The sequence below is a fragment of the Pongo abelii genome, chromosome Y (genome assembly GCF_028885655.2).
Source record: "Pongo abelii isolate AG06213 chromosome Y, NHGRI_mPonAbe1-v2.0_pri, whole genome shotgun sequence".
NCBI classification, from domain to species: Eukaryota; Metazoa; Chordata; class Mammalia; order Primates; family Hominidae; genus Pongo; species Pongo abelii.
The window spans coordinates 53,286,209-53,293,416 of record NC_072009.2 but is presented as its reverse complement, the minus strand read 5'-3'; the positions used below and the strand labels follow the sequence as shown (position 1 = coordinate 53,293,416).

At 39.8% G+C, this 7,208-nt stretch overlaps 1 pseudogene; it reads left to right on the top strand.

Annotated features, from left to right (window-relative positions):
* Positions 1-4,157: 4,157 nt before the first annotated feature.
* Positions 4,158-5,466, top strand: LOC129053319 (endogenous retrovirus group K member 5 Env polyprotein-like; annotated as a pseudogene).
* The last annotated feature ends 1,742 nt before the right edge of the window (positions 5,467-7,208 follow it).

Here is a 7,208-nt window from a genome sequence, read left to right as displayed (position 1 = left end):
TGCTTTGGGTTGGATTAGAGGTTGGTCCCCAGGAGGTGATTATGCTCTCCTTCATTCTTATGGGATGGACTTTCTTGCCTTGGCACCTTGCTCCTTACCACAGTCTCCTGAAGTGCTGGTAACACCCTGCAGCCCTGTCCCTGGTTCCATTGCACCGCCAGGCAGATGACCAAGATGCAGGGAGAGATGGTCTCAAGCCAGGATAAGCTCCCTTATGGTGCACCTTGGATGCTGGGTCTTCCCCTGCCCCTGGGCTCTAGTCCTGCAGGCAAAAGATACAGTAAATCTGTCATCTCCAATCACAGATGAGCCCCTGGAAATGTAGTGGGATTGAATAAGGAATCAGACAGATGGATGGCATTGAAGAGGATATTTATTTTTTGGTTGCACCACCCCAGTAGGACTAACATCTAAAGGAATGATCCCTGAACAAAGAGTTAAGTTACATTTTAAGCATTTTGTGGGGCAGGAGGAGATCTGTGCAAGGGAAAGCATATTACAGAAGCAAGCAAGAAAGAGTTATTTAGCTAATTGAGACATGAATTACATTTCTTACTTTTCAAGAAAAAACAAGTTTCACAACTTGAATTTATCTGTCTGGTGACTTTGTAGCTCCACAGCTAGAGAAACAGGGTTTTCACTATGCCTTGAAAAGGAGGAGAGATAAAGTTCACTACCCACAGAAAAACAGGCAGTTAATTTTTAAAGAACTACAGCTTTTTCTCTTTCTCTTTCTCAGGGGGAGTTGGGTTTTCTTACATGTAACTGAATTTCTGCTTAAACTTTTTTACTTTTTTAAAAACTCCTACTCCAGTCTCACTGATATTCCCATGTTGTTCTGTTATCTTTCATCTGTCATTTCTTAATAAAAATATTATAAAATATTTTCTTGTTTGGTCATACTTAAAATTACAGGTTAAAGTTTCTGTCTCAGAAGTCTAGGACACTTTCAGTTAGTGTTTTTACTTCACATTAGCCATACTTCTGTGGGATTTTTTGTGTTTTCATTTAGAACACTATATTTAAAATATTATAATATGCTAACTCTGATAGTAAGTTATTCTTCATTTCTCCAAGGTGATCTCTTCATTATTTAAGGTTTAACTTGAATTCTATCAGTGTTTTGATAGAATGTAATATAAAAATGATCAGTTTTTAAAACTGGGACTGTATTAACACTCTCCTTTGATATGTAGAGAGATAGTTTAAAATTTTGCATTAGCCTTCACTTTCTTCTTACATTTCTTAATTAATGCTTAGAGTTTTGCACATTTTTGAAAATATCTTCTGTTACAATTATGTATTTTTTTAAATACTTCATTTTATTTAAATGCTGTTAAATGTCAAGATTTTTTTGAAATAAAGATCTCTTTATCTTTTGCTTTATTTTATAGGTTATCTGTTTTGTAAGTCAACTGTATCCTTTGCTCCAGGACTTAAATGTTTGATACATGTTCTTAACCTTTTTAATCATGAATAAGTTCTGCATTAGACAAAATAGAGATAAGTGTGTTTCATCAATAATCTATGTAACACCTAAAGGTGGAACAAACACTAGAAATTAGCACACTAGTTATTCTTCATGCCTTCCTATATTAGAAATCCCGGCCTCACTTTGGGAATGTGGAATTTAACTTTTGAAACATCATCTGTGCCAGGATAGTTGAATGGGAAGACCAAAAAAAGTTTCCTAGCAATTTCAACTTGTCTTTCTTGATTAAGTGTTTTCTTGGTTGATATAAAAAATTATTGCTTTCCAGGGTCTAGACAATTTTTAATTCCTTGTTATTTATGAAGCACTAATTGTATTTTAACATGAGTTTATTTTTATTCAGAAGATTTATAACTTTATCTGTTAATAATGTTAAGTAAAATAAGTTAATCTACTATTTTGGATTCCTAAATGTTATGCGGTTATGTTATAGTGTGGGTTTTGCTTTATTTTCTTTAGTTTTTGCTTTGCTCTTGAATGAGGTTATCAATTCCGTATAGTATAGGCAGGATTCAATATTACCAAGTATGTTTTGATTGTACATAAAAAATTATAAAATAATTTTCTTACAAGGTGACTGTCAACATCTAAATGAAAGAATAAGATAATTAGACTGTAATTATTCAGGAGGATGAAAAAATATAAAGAATCCTGGCATAAGCTTGCTTACCTTGGTAGAAAACGTGGCAAGATCACCATGGCTGCAGCAGAGTGACAAAGGGGAACTGGGACTATGTGAGGAAAGGAAAAAGAGATCAAATTGTACCGTGTCTATGTAGAAAATGAAGACATAAGAAACTCCATTTTGACCCATACAAGGAAAAATTTTTCTGCTTTGAGATACTGTTAATCTGTAACTTTAGCCCAAACCCTATGCTCACAGAAACATGTGCTGTATAGAACCAAAGTTGAATGGATTTAGGGCTGTGAAGGATGTGCCTTGTGAACAATATGTTTGCAGGCACTATGCCTGGTAAAAATCATTGCCATTCTCCAGGTATATTAACCAGGGACACAATGCACTGCAGAAAGCTGAAGGGACCTCTGCCAAGAAATCTGGGGTACTGTCCAAGGTTTCACCCCCAAGACAGCCTGATACATGGTCTCATGGGAAAGGAAAGACTGTACATCCCCCAGCCCAACACCCATGAAGGGTCTGTGCTGAGGAGGAGTAGTGAAAGAGGGAGGCCTCTTTGCAGTTGATATAAAAGGAAGATTTCTGTCTCCTGCTCAGCCCTGTGAATGGAATGTCTAGGTGTAAAGCAAACCATTCGTTCTCTTCTGAGATAGGAGAAAACTGCCCTGTGGCTGGAAGTGAGATATGATGGCAGCAATACTGCTCTGTTACTCTTTGCTACACTGAGGTGTTTGTGTAAAGTGAAACATAAATCTAGCCTATGTGCACATCCAGACACAGTACCTTTCCTTCAACTTATTCATGATACAGATTCCTTTGCTCACAGGTTTCCCTGCTGACCTCTCCACAATCTGCCTGTTGCCCTGCCCCACTCCCCTCACCAAGATACTAAAAATAGTGATCAATGAATACTGAGGGAACTCAGAGACCAGCACCATTGTGGGTCCTCGCATGTTGACCACTGGTCTTCTGGGCCCACTGTTATTTCTCTATACTTTGTCTCTGTGTCTTATTTATTTTCTCAGTCTCTCATCTCCACCTGATGAAGAATATCCACAGGTGTGGAGTGGTACCCCTTCATCTGGCACCAAACATGGGTTCCTTTCTCTGAGGTGAAGATATGATAGATCGTGATCATTGGAGACAAGTTGATGAGAGATTCCTCTGTACATCCATGGTCAGCCTTGCGGTAAGCTTGTGTGCTCTGAGGAACCCAAGGTAACAATGAGACAAACTGAAAGTAAATATGCCTCTTATCTCAGCTTTACTAAATTTTTTTAAGAAGAGGGAAAGTTAGAGCCTTTACAGAAAATCTAATTATGCTATTTGAAACAATAGAACAATTCTGCCCATGGTTTCCAAAACAAGGAGGTTTATATCTAAAAGATTGGGATAAAATTGGCAAAGAATTAAAACAAGCAAATAGGGAATGTAAAATCATCCCACTTACAGTATGGAATGATTGGGGCATTATTAATGCAGCTTGAGAACTGTTTCAAACAGGAGAAGATAGCATTTCAGTTTCTGAGGTCTCTGAAAGCTGTTTAATGGATTGTGAAGAAGAGGCAGGGACAGAATTCAAGAAAGGAATGGAAAGTTCACATTGTAAATATGTGTCAGAGTCTGTAATGGCTCAGTCAATGCAAAATATTGACTACAATCAATTACAGGAGGTAGCATATCCTGAATCATCAAAATTGGGGGGAAAGGTCCAGAGTTGTTGGGGTCATCAGAGCCTAAGCCAGGATGGCCAACTTCTCCTCCCACTGTTCCAATACCTGTAACATTACATTCTCAAATGTATGTTAAACAAGTACAAGCCCTGAGAGAATATCAAATAGAAAAGGATGGAGTCTCTATCTTGGCAATGCCAATCCAGATACAATATCCACAATATCAGCCAGTAGAAAAAAACAAACAAACAAACCGGTGGTAGCTTATCAAGAGTGGCCTCCAGCTGACCCTCAGTATCAGCTGCCTCCAGAGGTTGGCCACAGTGCTCAAGTGGTGTGTCCCATGCCCAATAGCATGGCATCATACCAGAAACCCACAGCGGTGGTGTGTAATCCATCAGCACAACAGGGCATGGCGCTGTATCCTCAGCCACCCACTATGAGACTTAATCCAGGAGCACCACTTAGGGGACAAAGTAGCACACAGCACGTGGTCACTGATGAAGCTATAAAACAGGGAGATCTTGAAGCATGGCAGTTCTGGGTAATTTTACAACCAGTACCGGCTGGGGAAGGGGCTTCAGCAGGAGCACCTGTGGTGGCTATTGCTAGATATGAAACTTTCATCACAAAAATGTTAAAGGACATTAAGGAAGGAGTTAAACTATATGAAACAAACTTCCCTTACATGAGAAACAAAATGGGGATATCAGAAGAGAAGTTGCCATCCACCAAGAAAGCGAAGCTGCCGACTTGGGCACAGTTAAAGAAGCTGACACAGTTAGCTGACAAAAGCCTAGATAACACAAAGGTGACACGAACTACAGAGAATATGCTGCTTGCAGCTTTGACGATTGTATCAACACTGGTAAGTCTCCTTATGTCTGCAGGAGCAGGTGCAATTAATTATACTTACTGGGACTATGTGCCTTTCCCACCCTTAATTCGGGTAGTTCCATGGGTGGATAATCCTATTGAAGTATATGTTAATAATAGTGCATGGAAAACAGATGATCATTGTCCTGCCCAACCAGAGGAAGAAGGAATGATGATGAATATTTCTGTTGGGTATCGTTATCCTCCTATTTGCCTAGGGAGTGCACCAGGATGCTTAATGCCTGCAACCCAAAATTGGTTGGTAGAAGTACCTACTGTCAGTGCCACCAGTAGATTTACTTATCACATGGTAAGTGGAATGTCACTCAGGCCACAGGTAAATTATTTGCAGGACCCTTCTTATCAAAGGTCATTAAAAGCTAGGCCTAAGGGTAAGACTTGCCCCAAGGAAATTCCCAAAGGATCAGAAGGCAAGGAAGTTTTAGTTTGGGTAGAATGTGTGGCTGTTAGTGTGGTAATACTACAAAACAATGAATTCGGAACTATTATAGATTGGGCACCTTGAGGTCAATTCTACCACAATTGCACAGGGCAAACTCAGTCGTGTCCCAGTGCACAAGTGAGTCCGGCTTTCAACAGTGACTTAACAGAAGGTTTAGATAAAAATAAGAACAAAAGGTTAGAGTCTCTCTACCCTTGGGAATGGGGTGAAAAGGGAATCTCATCACCTCATTCAAAATTAGTTAGTCCTGTTATTGGTCCTGAACACTCAGAACTTACTGTGGCCTCTCACTGCTTTAGAATTTGGTCTGGAAATCAAACTATAACAGCAAGTGACTGTAGGCCATCTTATACTATCGACCTAAATTCCAGTCTAACAATTCCTTTGGAAAGTCATGTAAAGTCCCCTTATATGCTAGTTGTAGGAAAAATAGTTATTAATCCAGATTCCCAAACTATAACCTGTGATAATTGTAGACTGTGTATTTCTGTTGATTTAAGTTTTAATTGGCAACATCATATTCTACTAGTGAGAGCAAGAGAGGGTGTGTGGAACCCTGTGTCCATGGACTGATCATGGGATGTATTAAAAGGAGTCCTAAGCAAATCCAAAAGATTCATTTTCACTTCAAATTTTTGAGGCATCAAAAGCTGATTTAAATGTGGTGCCAGGAACTGAGGCAATCATGGAAACTACTGATGGCCTCACAAATCTTAATCCAGTCACTTGGGTTAAAACCATCAGAAGTTCCACTATTGTAAATCTTGTATTAATCCCTGTGTGCCAGTTCTGTCTGTTGTTAGTCTGAAGGTGTACCCAGCAGCTCCAAAGAGACAGTGACCATCAAGAGTGGGCCAGGAAGATGATGGCAGTTTTGTCAAAAAGAAAAGATGAAATGTGGGGAAAAGTAAGAGAGGTCAGATGTCACAATGTCTGTGTAGAGAAGGAAGTCATAAGAAACACTATTTTGATCTGTACTAAGAAAAATTGTTCTGCTTTGAGATGCTATTAATCTGTAACTTTAGCCCCAACCCTGTGCTCACAGAAACATGTGCTGTATTGAACCAAGGTTTAATGGATTTAGGGCTGTGCAGGATGTGCCTTGTGAACAATATGTTTGCAGACAGTATGCCTGGTAAAAGTCATTGTCATTCTCCATTGTCTATTAACCAGGAACACAATGCACTGCGGAAAGCTGAAGGGACATCTATCAAGAAAGCCTGGGTATTGCTCCAAGGTTTCCCCCCTGAGACAGCCAGAGATATGGCCTTGGGGGAAAGGAAAGACCTTACATCCCACAGCCCAACACCTTTGAAGGGTCTGTGCTGAGGAGAAGTTGTGAAAGAGGGAGGCCTCTTTGCGGTTGAGATAAGAAGAAGGCTTCTTTCTCCTGCTCATCCCTGAGAATGGAATGTCTAGATGTAAAGCCAACCATTTGTTCTATTCTGAGATAAGAGAAAACCACCCTGTGGCTGATGGCAGTATATGCTAGTAGCAATACTGCTCTATTACTCTTTGCTAAACTGAGATGTTTGTGTAAAGTGAAGCATAAATCTAGCCTGTGGGCACATCCAGACACAGTACCTTTCCTTCAACTTGTTCATGATACAGATTCCCTTGCTCACATGTTTCCCTCCTGACTTTCTCCCCACCATCTGCCTGTTGCCCTGCTGCACTCCCCTTGCCAAGATAGTAAAAATAGTGGTTAATAAATATTGAGGGAACTCAGAGACCATCGCCGGTGCAGGTCCTCACATGTTGAGCTCCAGTCTCCTGGGCCCACTGTTCTTTCTCTATAATTTGTCTCTGTGTCTTATTTCTTTTCTGAGTCTCTCATCTCCACCTGATGAGAAATACCCACAGGTGTGGAGGGGGAGGCCCCCTTTCAGGACTATATCTCTTAATGAGAATAGTGTGATCTGCCAATTAGAAAATAAATATTCCTTCTTGGTAGAATGGGAAAGGATATAAATCAATCTATTAGTCATTGAAAGCTTGTTTTGCTTTTATAAATGTGCACATTGATTAACTTTCCTAACGTGTAAGTTACTGGGAAGGGAGAGTATT